The following is a 14,528-nucleotide window of genomic DNA, read 5'->3' as shown; positions in this document are numbered from 1 at the left end:
ATTTACATGAATTCCAGAATAAGCAAAGCTAGTGCTTAATAACAGAAAAGACATCAGTGGTTACCTGGGGTTAGCATGGGGGAAGGGCATCCGTGATTCCAAATGGTGCACAAGAGAAATCGGCAGGGTGGACGGTGATGGAAATGTTCTATATCTTGATTGCAGTAGTGGTTACATGGGAATATATACCTGTGAAATCTCACCAAAGTGTACATGTAAAATGGGTGCAAATAAATAGATAAATAATAAAATACAAAATGTTATGGTATGTAAATTATAATATACCTTAATAAGGTTGATTTAAAAGCAAACATAAATAATTAAAAAACGTTAAGTTGAAACAAAAATTTTAAAGCTTTAAATCTTTCTTAATATTTCCAGAATAAAGACCAAATCCTGAACATGCTCTATGACATGCTGGATGATCTATCCCCTATCTCCTTCCTCAGCCCACCTCACCTCCCACCACCCACACCCCTCTGTACCCTAGGCCGACTGGCTTTCTTTCCCTCCTGGAAAAGTCAAGATTTCTCCAAATGCCAGACCTTGATTTTTTTTTTCAATTTTTTATTTAAATTCTAGTTAGTTAACATACAATGCAATATTGGTTTCAGGAATAGAATTCAGTGATTCATCATTTACATACAATACCCAGTGCTCATCATGACAAGTACCCTCCTTCATACCTGTCATTCATCACCCATCTCGCCCAACCCCCACCCACTCCCTCCATCAACCCTCAGTTTGTTCTCTATGGTAAAAAGTATCTTTTGGTTTGTTTCACTCTCTCTTTTTTCTCCCCTCCCATATATTCATATGTTTTGTTTCTTAGACCCTGATTTTTTTAAACTAGATTAATCATAATCTTTGATTCATGATACACTTTCATCACAGGATATGCGTGGCCTGTTTTAATTTAATTGTCTACTTAAATTTTGTTTTTACAACAGCTTTCTTCTCACTACACTGTTTCTTTCTAGGTAATCTTATCAATTTCCACAATTTTAATCCCCACCCACATATCCATGACTCCCTTGTACATCCTCAGCTAACTCAGATTCCATGGAAGTTATGGAGCCCAATATCCAGCTGCCCACTGGCATATCTCAAAAGCATCCAAATCCAACATAGTCAAAACTAAACTCACTTTCTTCTCAGTAAATAGCCCACCATCCACCTCCTTCACAAATAAAATGGAGGCATCATCATTGACTCTCATGCCCCATGTTCTATCTAAAATTATCAGTTTTACTTACTGTTATTTAAATTCACCTGCTTCTCTCATTATCTCACCTTAATCCATGCTACCATCAGCTCTTACCTACAGTCGATACAGCCTCCCAACCAGCCTTCCCCATATTCTCTCTGACCACCACTAATAAAATACCCACGATGCAGCCAGAATGAGACCTTTGAAATATAAAGACCATGTCATCATACCACCCCGTTAAATCCAAGTCATTAACAGGCCCTATGAGATCCTACATAGCTCTCTCCCCTACCTCTCACCTGAGCCCCATCCCTTACCTCACACACTCCTCTCTCAGGCATGTGGCTTTTTCTCATCCCCTCCCCCAAGTACATGACTTTTTTTTTCTAATCTCAGAGAAGCAGAATTGTATCAATCATAATCTTCACTTAATGACTCACTGTCATCATTGCTCAGATATAGGGTGGCTTATTTACTTATTTATTTCTTCAGGTTGATAAGTAATTTTTTTGCAATGTCATGAGCACTCATAATCCCGCTGACCAAAACAAAAGCAAACAATCTACAGCAAACCATCTGGTGACCTCACATCTCGTCATCCTGGTTACCAGCCATCATCCTGAATCTTGTGTTTACCATTCCCTTGTCTTACTGTTGAGAGAGAGAGAGAGAGAGAGAGAGAGAGTGTGTGTGTGTGTGTGTGTGTGTGTAAAATACAGCACATATTTCTAGAAGTAATTCTAGCTGTTTTGACTTTATAATGATAGTTCATACTATATTATTTGGAGACTTGTTTTCTATTTAATATTACATTACTAGAGTTTATCCATATTGTTGCATGTTATGGTTGTCCATCTGTTTAATTGTCAGTATGCCATTGTGTGGACATACTGTAGTTTACTTACCCACTCTTCTGTTGATCACCAATCACATTGTTTCCTGGTTTGCTTGGTTTTTGATTAAACAGTACTGCCATGAACATTCTTACATACGCCCCTCGGTACATTTCTTGGTGTGCATTGATGGACATATGGGTTGGTTTTATGTTTGGCTTTAGGAAGCACTTGGAAGCTGACTGCCAAAGTGGTTGCCCTGGTTCACACCCCCACCAGACATGTGTAAAAGACCCCATGGTTCCATATTCTCTGCAACACTTGGTATGGTCAGCTGTTTATTTTTTTTATTGAGGTATACTTGACTTATAGCATTAGAGTAGTTTCGAGTGTACAACATAATGATTCAATATTTGTATATATGGTGAAATGACCACCACAGTAAGTGTAGTTGACATTTGTCCCCACACACAGTTACAGAATTTTCTTTCTTGTGATGAGATCTTTTAGGGCCTACTCTTTTAGCAACTTTCAAGTATGCAATACAGTATTATTAACTGTAGTCACCTGTACATCCTATCCCCGGGACTTACTGATTTTATAACTGGAAGTCTGTAACCTGTGACTCCTTTTCACTCCCAAGCAACCACCAATCTGTTCTCTGTAGCTATGAGCTTGGTTTTTTGGGTCATTTTTTTTTTAATTCTACATGTAAGTTGTCAGCCTTTTAATCATTGCCAGTCAATGCTGTAAAATGGTATCGGCAGTTCCCTGATCACTAATTAGACTGAACATCTCTATATGTGTTTATCAGCCACATATGTTTCCTTCCATTATTTTTGTGTGTCTTTTGCCTATTTTCAGGAGATTGCTTTGTGCTCTTCTAGTCGATCTGTAACCGTCCTTTACATACTCTTCATTGTAACCCTTTGCTGTTTCTGTCTATTATAGATATGTTCTCGGGCCCCAGGCTGCCCTGCCCAACTGAGATGCTTCTCCTTTTCCAATTCAACAGGTGAACTCCCAGTCAACCTTCAGATCTCAAGTATCACTTCCTCAGGGAAGCCTTCTCTGATTTCCCTAATTTGATCAAATGCTACTATTTGATGCTCTCATAGGATGAGGTAACACCCTTTGGCATTTCTACAGCTCTCACCTTTACATGACTTCTGTGATTCTTTCATATATGCTCCACGAGGGTGAAGGCGCAACTTTTCGTTTGCTTATATTTATTTACTGTGACTGACACAAAATGGCCCTCAAATACCTTTAGATGAATGAGTGTTACATTTGTATGTGCGTTATCTCACACCTGCCCAAAATGCGGTCCCGGTCATGCTGTGCAGGCCTCCAATCTCTCCCTGTCCACTTAGTTTTCTCTGTCTTTACCCACACCTCTTCTTGCTTTGTGCTTCCACTAAGCCTTACCGGGCACAAGGAAGGAATGTCTGTTTGAAGAGCTTATCACTCCACGGGAGGAGAAAGCCAGATGAAATGGGACCAGACCTGAAAGACACTGAAGATAACCCAGAGGGGCGGGACGACCACTCTCCCACCCCGTCGCGACTATATAGGGAAACCAGGAGCGCAGAGGCCGTGCTCATTCATTCTGTATCTTATTAACTCATGACGAGAAGGCCATCACACAAAAGGTGTTTGGTTTTATGCGCCAAATGCCTTTGGTTTTATGGAGCCAGAAACCATTCTGGAGAACGATGGTGAATGGGAAGTGGGCTCCGGGAAGGGGGAGGGGCAGGTGCCCCACGCACCTGTTGCACAGCTTCGCGAGGCCGAACCGCGCTTGGAGAGGCCAGACCGATCCAGCAGACACGGATCCAGCAGCCCTGCACTCCAGTCCCTCAGCCGCCCGGTCCTCCAAACAGGCCTGGCAGAGACCCCACGAGGCCGTCTTCTGACCGCCATCCGCCTTTGCTGCAAACACAGGTTCTTCCAAGCTGGCCTCTCCGCAGACGGTACTCCTTAGGCTCTTTCTCATTTCTGTCAGGAAATAAAATGGCCGAGAAGATACCCTTAGACTCCTTTGCCACCAGCGCACCCCTCTGAAGGACAAGCACCAGCCTGGGAGCTGCCGCCTAGCCGGCAGAGGCTCACTCTCCAGCCCAGGACGGGGAGAGCGAGGCTCAGCGCAGCATTGCTGTTTTCCCTTCACTGGGTCGGTAAACATTCTGGCCATTTTGAAGTATTATTTCCCCCTTTAGGACAATGTACTTGGGTTTGGGTTCTTTTCGCTTTGTTTATGCAGTAATGTTTCCAGCAAGAGGGATGCACCTGTTCCGCAGGCCCATTAGACTCCGAATTGCTTCTCCCTGAGCAGAGGCATGGAGGAAAGCCGGCCTTGGCACTCACAGCACACTGCGGAGGAAGACAGGGCGCCCGTGTCGCAAAGACCAAGCTGTAACCTTGAGCCACAAGCCAAGTGGCTGGGCGCTGGGAGAGGGAGGCGGGTGGTGCCCGGAAGAAGCTGAGGCTTAGCGAGCGAGGGAGGGGACATGCCCAAGGTCATGCTGCCAATTAGTCGGGAAGTTGGAGTCACGGCCACAGAAAGCCGGTCTGTCTGACTCCAAGCCCACACTCTCCCCCGCGCTGTTATGTCTTGGAGCTGCCTGAGGAAAGGGAGAGGTGGGGAGACAGGAGGGCAGCCTTTCCAGCAGTCACAGGCCTGTGCCCCCACAGCTAAGGGCTGTCTTTGTATCTTATCTCCACGCGAAGGAGGCCCCCACAGGGCTGCTTACCGAGCACTTGGGAGGGGTGAGAGAGGGAGGGAAGTGAACGGGGTGGTCCCTCTAACTCATTCTGGAAGCTTCCTCCAGCTCTGAGGCCCATCAGTTGCTCCAGTTCCTCCTCCCACGTCTCCCTCCTGCAGAAAAGACCAAGGGCATCCTGACCGGGGGTGGGAAGGATGGAATCACAAGCCCCCCACTCGGGCCTCCGGCATCCAAGGCGCCCCATGTTGGAGGTGGTGGGGGGAGACTGCTCCATAGGCTTGCAGGGTCTTTTGTTTGGAGTGTCAGAGCCACAGCTCGACACAGAAGCTGCTCCTGGGCCCCGGTGACTTACTTTGTCATCTGCCGCCTCTTGTGCAGGTGTGCGTATTTTAGCTGGAGGAGCCCAGGCATGGAAATCGCTCTCCCTGTGCCCATATATTATCAGTATTTTTTAACATGTCGCTTTCCAAGCAGGTAATGCATTTGCAGAGACAGTGATCTTTCATCGGGAGATTACGATGATTTGTGTTCTCTGTCTAAATTCCAGCATAAATTTCAGAGCCAGCGAGGCATTGGCTTGTGGCAAGAGCTGCGTTCTGAGATGTGGCAGGCTATCTGCGCACACCTCAGGCTCGCAGCCATTCGTCCTGATTAGGGAAAGGCTTTGAAATTCTTCCTTGTGCCTCACCTTCTTTATTTTTTCCAAATTGCTCTTCCAGCAGGTCACCTTGGCAGCTGGTGGCAAGCCTCAAGTTACGTTGGCCGGGCTGGTCCCAAGCAGAGCATTTACGCAACTCAACCTCTAGAACTCCTGGTTCTGCTGAAATTAGCAGGGTGGCTTGGGTCAAGTCACATAAGCCTCCGGGCTTCGGTTTCCTCGTCAATAAATTGGAATTTGTAATCCCAAATTCACAGGGTTAATAGGACGATTAAATACAAGAGCACAAAGGAGAAGTCCTCCCGAGGAGGAGGGACTCAGAAGACTCGGAAGACGGTCCCCTCGATCAGCTCCTGTTCTCTGAGTGGGTGATCTGAAATTTCCCGAGGTGTCTCTAATAAGATGGCTATTAAATCATCTCTGTGTCTATTGCTTTGCTCCAGCTGCCATAACGACATACCACAGACTGGGGGGCTTAACCAACAGAAATTTATTCCCTTGCAGCTCTGGAGGCCGGAAGTCTAAGATCAACATGTTGGTAGGCTTGATTCCTTCTGACGCATCTCTCCTGGGCTTGTAGAAGGCCACCTTCTCCCTCTGTGTATGTGTCCCGTTCTCTCTCTTACAAGGACACCTATCATGCTCTTGGGGCCCGCCCCAATGACCTCATTTTAATGACCTCATTAAAGACCCTATCTCCCAATACAGTCACATGCTGAGGTGCCAAGGGTTAGGATTTCCACATATGAATTTGGGAGCAATACAGTTGAGCCCGAACCACGTCGTTCAAAACACAAATACACGATGCACAACTCTGAGGATGTCTCAAAGTCAGACCAAGAGTATGGGGACTCCCCCCCCCCGCCCCACAAAAGTTACAATGCCTTCCTTCTGTGTCATGATGCTTTGTTTGCAAAGTCCCGTCTCGGTGTCTCCATGCAGCCCCTCAACTGACAAATGTAAAAAGCGAAAGGGGAGAAATGAGCCGGGGACTTAGGGTCCCACAGGTGGTGGGTCTGGAACTGAGATGTGTGTCTCTTACCTTTCTCTGCATGTGACTGCACCTCGCCCCGGAGAGGTTTTCACCTCCAAACACACACCAAAGAGGGCAGATGGCCCCCAGAGCAGACGTGTAAGTGCCTCGGGGCAAGCCTGCCGTGTGGCTGACCTGCTTGCCTGTCCCTGTCCCTCCGTTAGCACCACACCCCTTACGGTCCCAGCAGTGACTGCTCTCCAGCTCAGCCATGGAGGGTGATTGTGCGGGCCCGGAAGCTCGCCCTGATGCTAAGCCGAAACAAACCACTTCCCTGGGTCTTGGGGCTGGCGGGGGGAGTGTTTTGTTTTCTTCTGTTTTGTTCGTAAAACACCCTTTGTACCCAGCCGTGGCCAAGACGGCCATGGCCAAGAGGGACGCAAGGACGATTGTGCTGCCTGGGCAAACACAGGGAGAGGACAACTCGGCCGTAATGTCAGCGGGCATAAGAAGCAGAGCTGTGGAAATCCCTGACAAAGCTGGAGGGAAGAAAGGTACAGACGAGGCACCGAAGCAGCTCCAGCTACCATACCGCTGTGCCCAGAAATGGTTCTGGACTTAGGCCACCTGATTCCCAGGACTACAGTCGGCTTTGTCTCAAGTCCAGTCGTATAGGTACACATCTCCAAGGTGGCAATATCTACTCTTCTCCAGAGTCCCAAATTCCCCAAAGCTTTTTACTCGCCAGCGAGGAGATGTGCCGGGGAGGACAAGTATTTACTTTTGATGGACTTCCTGTGGGTCAGGTGGCCAGCAGCAGAAAGAAGCGGGAGAGGACTCAGGTTCAAGACCAGTTCTGCCAACTGGCCGGCCCTGAAACTGGCCAGACCTCTTACCATCAGGGTCAGCTTCACCAGAGAGGCCAAGAAGCCCCCTGATGTAGTTTTGAAGAGCATGACCTTTAGGGTTAGCTAGACCTTGGTTCAAAGGACTTACCAGATATGTGACCTTGACCCCATTGCTTACCTTCCCTAAGTGGATCTCCCCACTGGTTTTAAGGAAAAAAAAAAAAAGAGCTAAAAATGCCCACCTGTCGGGGATGCTACAGCCAGAAAGAAGGTAGCATTTGGGAAAGTGCCTATTGTACCATCAGGGAATCTGTCCTCTTCTCTCCTGGGCGGAGCTTTATTGAGCAGGACGGAAGGTTGGTAACGACTGGAAAGCCGAATGATGGGACTCGTGTGCCCTGGAGCCACCAGAGCCACCATCCGGCTCACTGTCCATATGACAAAGCCCCGATCTCCCCACTTTCTCTCCTTCCTCTCTCCTCTGGGGCCTGCCAGTGTCCAAAGACAACTATTCAAAGTCCTGTAACCCCCAAGCGGCCAGATCACGCGAATCAAAGCAGCAGGCTCTCTGGCCGCAGAGAGGCGGGATCACTCTCTTTCCAGGCCAATAACAACAGCACCCCTTGCACAGCTGCATGGACCTCCATCCCAGCCCTCCTCAGCCTTCAATTCATGGAAGCGGGCCCAGGTTCTCCAAGAGCGATTTTGTCCTCTGAATGCTCTCTCGGGGCACATCCTCAGGGCTGGAGGAGGGCTGGTGTTGGGGGAGAGACTGGAGACAGGGAGCAGAGAAAGGTCACTTGAATGGAGATACCACTTGCACTTGTAATCCGCTCCATGGCAGCAGCAGACATGAGTTTTCAGATGGCAGGGAGCCAGCGCCTGGTTAGAAGCGGGACTTCAGGGCGCCTGGGTGGCTCAGTGGGTTAGGCCTCCGACTTCAGCTCAGCTCACGATCTCACAGTTCATGGGTTCAAGCCCCGCGTCGGGCTCTGTGCTGACAGCCCAGAGCCTGGAGCCTGCTTCAGATTCTGTGTCTCCCTCTCTCTCTCTGCACCCCAGACCCACTCACTCTCTCTCCCTCTCGCTCTCTCTCAAAAATAAATAAACATTAAAAAAAATTAAAAATTAAAAAATAAGCAGGACGTCGGAAGGGTTTGTTGACTGAATAAGCAGATGCCCAGCTTCGAAACCACATCCAGACTTTGCCCCAGTCGGAACGACCTCTCTTCCCTATTTCACTATAGTTCTTTGTAGCTCTATCACCAAAATCAGCGGGAGAGTAGGAGACTCTAAGTATCTTGAGGGCAGAGACTAATTCCTGAGGTTTGAAACTCACAAAGAAATTGCTCAGTGATTGCTAATTTATTTCAAGATAACATGTCCCATCAATAGCCCTGCCACCCAGTCCTCACCAGCTTCCAAGTTCCTGGGACATTCACTTCTGATTAAACTCATCTCCATGGGGCGCCTGGGTGGCGCAATCGGTTAAGCGTCCGACTTCAGCCAGGTCACGATCTCGCGGTCCGTGGGTTCGAGCCCTGCGTCAGGCTCTGGGCTGATGGCTCAGAGCCTGGAGCCTGTTTCTGATTCTGTGTCTCCCTCTCTCTCTGCCCCTCCCCCGTTCATGCTCTGTCTCTCTCTGTCCCCCAAAAAATAAATAAACGTTGAAAAAAAAATTTTTTTAAATAAAAATAAAAAAGTAAAATAAAATAAAATAAAGTCATCTCCAGTTTCCATGTTTAACTATTATTACCTAAAGGACAATACTTGATCTTGAGCACACATCACCAAGAAGGTCTCTCTAGGAGTTCAACCTCAGAAATGTTGCCTTGTCAAGGTAGCAGGACCCTCAAGGCTGACTCCCTTTTCCAGCCTACTTGTTATACGTAAGGAAATATTTTGAGAGAAGTTGATCTCATTTTTACTTTCTTTTCTTTTTTTTTTTTCTTTGTTTTTGGATCGTTCAAGCCATAGCCAGCAAACCCAGAATGTAAATCGTAAAAAGTGGGGTCAGAGAATCTTGGGCTGGGAAGGGCTTTTAAAATCCATGTGAGGATTTTCCATATTGTTGCCACCTTCACCCTCTGGTCATTGGAAAGGAAAGCACAGACACGTGATCTCTACCTTCTTTTCCATATCGACACTAAGTTTGATAACATTTCTGAGCAGACACTCACCATTGACAAGCACATTGAGTATGCCACAACTTGGCTAAAGGGGAAACAGAAAAGACCCTCTTACCTAGTGTCACAGGTACGCATAGGATAGTGGGAGAGCACCCACCTCTCCCCAAACCACCTTTTCTCGGGTAAAACCCCAAACGGGGCCCGAGACGGGAATGGCTGCAGGTAACTTCTCAGAAAAGAAAAAAAAAGAAGTGTTGCTTTCAGGCAGCACAGAATGCAACTCCCCACCCACATGTCCACCCCCCTCCTCCATTCCATCCACCACACCCTTCCAGAGGGACTCTTTGATCAGTATCTGCTCCAAGAAGGGGAGGGCAAGTGGAGAAACAAGCCGGGAACACTCAGTAAACAGTATTATTAACCCATAGGCTGGCAATAAATCAGGGCAGGAAGGTGACCTCAGCGGGCTGGAGTAATCCTGCATGTCAGGATGAATTTATGAGGCCAATTTTATTGGCCTGCATGACCCAGGCTCCTTGGAGACGTCTCAGTAACAAATCCAATGCACTTCATTTATGAGCTGTGTGCGGTGTCAGCCGTGGGGCCCGGCCAGAGCGCCCTGACCACCGTCTCCAAGGGGGCTCCCAGGAGTGTGGCCCTCAGGGAAGCAGTGGCCCCGCTCCATCCTGTCACTCGCTGCGAGCCAGCCAGACCTGCCCTAGGAGTCGTCACCTGCAGACTGCTCGTCCCAGATTCTCCTGCTCCACCCCGAGAGCCAGTTCAGTTCAGCTGGCCCCGAGGTCCTGTCCCTCTTCTTACAGAAGGAGAAGGTTGGACTCCGTGTGGCTCAATGGGGGGCACTAGAGGCATCCGGGGGAGTCCAGATCTTGCCTCTTGCAGGACTTAGCATCTCTGATGCCAACGAGTACCTGCCAGTAGCTCCCCCACCGGGTCACTGGATCAACCCCAAAGTGCCCCGCACCCACACCTCCAAATGCCCTCACTTGACAATTATTGGAAGGTAATATCTAAGATCTTCCCCAGGCACAGAGATCCCAAGTGGGTCCGCGAAGGATCCAGTTCTCCCTCCACTCGCCACCCTGGGAGCAGAGAGGGAGATACTCCTGCCAGTGGCAGCTAGAGGGACCTCAGGACCAGCCAGGGGCCATCCCAGCAAGAGGAGGCAGCAGGAGCCCGGCAAGCCCTTTGAGCAGAGGGCCTGGTGTGTACCTGGCCTTCACCTGCTCTCTGTTGGCTCCAAGACCTGGGCGGAAGACGTTTAAGTCTATTTGACTGTCCCTGTCATCGTAAGGTTTACGGATGGTTAATTTATTCTTTATAGCGCAGTCATTGATGGCTGTTAAATCACAAATGAGAGCCAATAAAGGGTGAATTGCAGCTGAAATTACACTGTTTATATGACAGCAGAGTGCCGGCTAAAAGATTCATATGCTGCTGATGAAGTATGTTATAAATTTTAATTACCATAGTTTGTACAAATGACATGTTTGAAATGCTATTGAGTAATGTGACCCTGATAATGAAACTATAAAATAAATCATTAACTTTCCGAATGAGCTTTTTTATTTCAGTGCTGCACAGAGTAAACTTTTCAGTGGATTCCAAATCCGTGTCTTTACACCCCCTCCCTCCGCCCCTGGCCTATCCGGGCTTCTGTCCACAAAGGCTGGGGACAGGGCGGGAGGAGGCTGGTGACCCTGGGGCGTGACTAGAGAAGCAGCCTGGCGGGACTGAGCCCATCTGACGTGGCCCCGGAGCTGGGGAGGGGGGCCCGGCCCAGGGTGGAGGTTCTAGATGTGCACCTTGAATAAACCCCATAATGCTTCCCACCTTCAAGAAGCAAGGACCCTTGGGGCGCCTGGGTGGCTCAGTTGGTTAAGCGTCCGACTTCAGCTCAGGTCACAATCTCGCGGTCCGCGGGTTCGAGCTCCGCGTCAGGCTCTGGGCTGATGGCTCAGAGCCTGGAGCCTGCTTCCGATTCTGTGTCTCCCTCTCTCTCTGCCCCTCCCCCGTTCATGCTCTGTCTCTCTCTGTCTCAAAAATAAATACATGTTAAAAAATATTTTTTTTAAAAAAGAAGCAAGGACCCTTTTTTGACCCCGAGGGCCCTCTAGAGACCCCCCAACACTCGTAGGTAGCTGGGCGCTGAGGCCAAATCACCTAGCAGAGCATCCACAACTCCCAGATGGATCAGACTCTGGGTGGGGGTCGGGCTGCACAGCGAGTGAGAGAATCGCAAGGAAACTGGGCAATTGTCCTGGCCCATGGTCCAACTAAGGGTCCAGAAAAAGGTGAGCAGGTATTTGGTGGGTTTTTCCGTTGTTGAAGCATCTTTACTCCCACACCCTGGGCTGCCCTGTTAATGAATTAGCCCCTCACAACCCCTCCACCACGGGGCGCCAGCCACTGCGGAGAAACACATGTTACAGAACAGAACGTGAGACTCCGGGAAAAACCTAGAAGAATGAGTCCCACCAGAGGCCATTTAGGGTGACCTCTTGCCCTGGAGTCACTGGCCCAAGCTGTTTCCATCAGACAGGGCCTTTTTAGTCCTTCAGGACAGGAAACACATTGGTAAGTTTGGCAAAACCCTGGCTTTGTAGGATGTTAGCACATCAAGCAACCTCAGCCAACCTTTAGTCTAAAACTCAGCGTGGGTTGGAGAGGGAGGGTGGCAGGGAGACAAAACACAGGGAAGAGGTTTCACTCCTGGCCATATATAAATTCCAGGAGAAAATATGATTTCAAAAAACCCCCAGATGTTTCTCCACACCCTTCTTGGGCATATCCAGCCCCTTTGGTCATGCGGAAATGGACTCCCAGTGGGGCCATGGCAGAGGAAAGAGGACAATGAAGGTGGTTTCATTCAATGTGGCCAGATTACCCCAAAGCCCACTTGAGGTGGGTGGCATCATCTCACTGATGGTATAAATGCAGCCAACAGCCTCTCTGTTCCTCTTCCGGAGAAAGGTCACCAAGATGCACCTCTGTCCTCCGCAGACACGCTGCCTGGCAGGGAAGCCGGGCTGGCATGAAGGGTTGCTCTCGCCTTCCTTCCATTTCCCAGAACAAATCTGCTCTCTGGAGTATGCCAGAGGAAAAGAAGGTCAAACTCAAAAGGACACGCTATGGGACAGCTTCTCGAAGATTCCTCCCAGGGATGGGGGGGTGGGGTGCGGCCTGCAGAGGGGAACTGGGCAGGACAGTGTGGCTTATGAAGACACACAGCCTTCTAGCACTTCAGAGGCCTCACTTCCACCAGCCAGTGACCAGTGACGGAAGAGAAGGGGCATTGACTGTACCTCTCACTCTGCAGATGAGCAAATGGAAACAAATCTGGAAAGGAATTTGTCTTAGGTCACGCAGGATGCGGGTAGCTGGAGCAAGCAGGAAATCCAAATACATTTATGAGACAATCTGGGAAATTTGAACGCTGACTCAATGTTTGGTGATATTAAGAAATTATCATTAATGCGTAGGGTTGAATAGCAGTATTATTCTTTTAGAGGATCCTTAACTGTTACAGATGCATACTGAAGCATTAACAGATGCAATGGTATGGTGTGTGATTTACTCCAAAATAATCTAGGGTGAGAAGGGATGGGAGGAAGGGCTGGTTGGATGAAACAAGATGGGCCATGAGTTGATAACCACTAAAGTTGGTGATAGTTACACAGGAGCTCATTATACTATCCTTCTGTATACATGTTCAATTTTCCACCATAAGAAAAACTTTTTAAATACCCAAATGCCCTTTGTGCCCCAAGGTCAAGTGCAATGTCCATTTGCCTATGCATTCTGAACAATGGTAGGAAGGAAAAAAGATCAGACCGCCTGCCCCTGGGACATGCGTCAGTGATGCGGGAGGATATAAACATTTTACCTTCCTCTTGTTGGAGGAGGTCCCAGTGACAAGGAGCCTGGCATTGGGATGCGTGCAGCCCAGTTCATTGGAGAGAGAAGATCCTCGTCTGGAAGCTCCTGACACAGGTCCCTGGCACATACACAACCACAAGCAGAAGGTCTGCCTGAGTGGGACTCAGACCTGCTGGGTCAACCTGAGCGGATCCCCTCATTTCTCAGAATTTTGGCTGCCTCATTCATAAAACCGTACGGTAGCCCAGCCGGCCTGTGTTCAAATCCCAGCTCCGTCTTGAGTGAGCTCTGTGGCTCAGACAAGTTTCTTAGCCTTTTCTGCCTCCGGGTCCTCTGTAGTAGAAGCAGGCATTGTTGTAAGGATTCATTGAGTTAATAGATGCCAACAACTAAGAACAGTACCAAACATTATGTAGTTTTATTATTATTATTATTATTATTACTCTATAATGGTATTCTGTTATAAGATGTCAATATTACGAAAAGAAGCATAGAACATTACATCAGAAAGGGACTTGAGAAGCCATTGATTTCAAGCTCCATCTTTCAGAGGATGGGGAAAGGGATGCAATTTATCTGGAGCCACATCACAAGTCAGTGACAGACCCGAACATATAGCAGACCCCATCCCACTAAGCAGATGGTAACTTCCTCTTCCTTATTACTACCCATTCCTGAGGAAGCCCACAAGGAATTTCATCCTCAGGCCTGAGTCTCATGCTGGCCCGACAGGCCCAGGAGTCCCCATGCCCAGCACCTCACTGGGTTTGTAATGGGGAAGGACCATGGAGATTGGAAAAGAACCCCCCACACACACACACACTGCTCCTTGTTCTACACCTGATCCCGGAAGAACAGAGCGTGGGCAATCGAGAGCCCCTGACGTGTCGTTCGCTTTCCTGGGAGTGCTCCCAAAGAGTGGGCGGCGCTTGGAAGGCCTCCCCTCTGACTTATCAGGCACCACGAAAACATTTTCAAGGCGATGGCGCAAGCTGCCCTACTTACCATTAAGAGAAAGGACCACATTATTGCTGTTATAAACCATTGATTAAGGTTTATAATAGCAATAATCCCCTCGAAATTCATTGTTACTGCAGTTAATGACCAGTTTATTAGAGCGTTAACCATCCTTGGCAATGGGCTGAGTCGTTTAATGCGGGTAACGACCAATTTCTCAAGGATTATTGCTTAAATAACAATTCTTTGCGAGATGTATGCGCCACCACAAGTGCGGATCCGGCTGGAAGCTTCTCC

General features: G+C 48.5%; 2 long non-coding RNA genes across 2 annotated transcripts in view; one reads left to right on the top strand and one right to left on the bottom strand.

The window, feature by feature from the left end:
* The window catches only part of LOC123384846, a 31,654-nt gene extending 24,173 nt beyond the window's left edge, over nucleotides 1–7,481 (top strand). Inside the window, exons 2-3 of the long non-coding RNA XR_006596528.1 lie at nucleotides 2,995–4,216; nucleotides 5,489–7,481. This is a non-coding gene — a long non-coding RNA (uncharacterized LOC123384846). The remainder of the gene's footprint in view (nucleotides 1–2,994; nucleotides 4,217–5,488) is intronic.
* The window catches only part of LOC102901096, a 148,760-nt gene that overhangs the window by 1,097 nt on the left and 133,135 nt on the right, over nucleotides 1–14,528 (bottom strand). The window contains exons 4-6 of the long non-coding RNA XR_006596526.1: nucleotides 3,813–4,041; nucleotides 3,472–3,549; nucleotides 65–1,861 (exon numbers count right to left, since the gene is read on the bottom strand). This is a non-coding gene — a long non-coding RNA (uncharacterized LOC102901096). The remainder of the gene's footprint in view (nucleotides 1–64; nucleotides 1,862–3,471; nucleotides 3,550–3,812; nucleotides 4,042–14,528) is intronic.

The sequence above is a fragment of the Felis catus genome, chromosome B1 (assembly GCF_018350175.1).
Source record: "Felis catus isolate Fca126 chromosome B1, F.catus_Fca126_mat1.0, whole genome shotgun sequence".
Lineage (NCBI taxonomy): Eukaryota > Metazoa > Chordata > Mammalia > Carnivora > Felidae > Felis > Felis catus.
The sequence above is the reverse complement of the archived record's forward strand: the minus strand, read 5'-3'. Positions and strand labels throughout refer to the sequence as shown.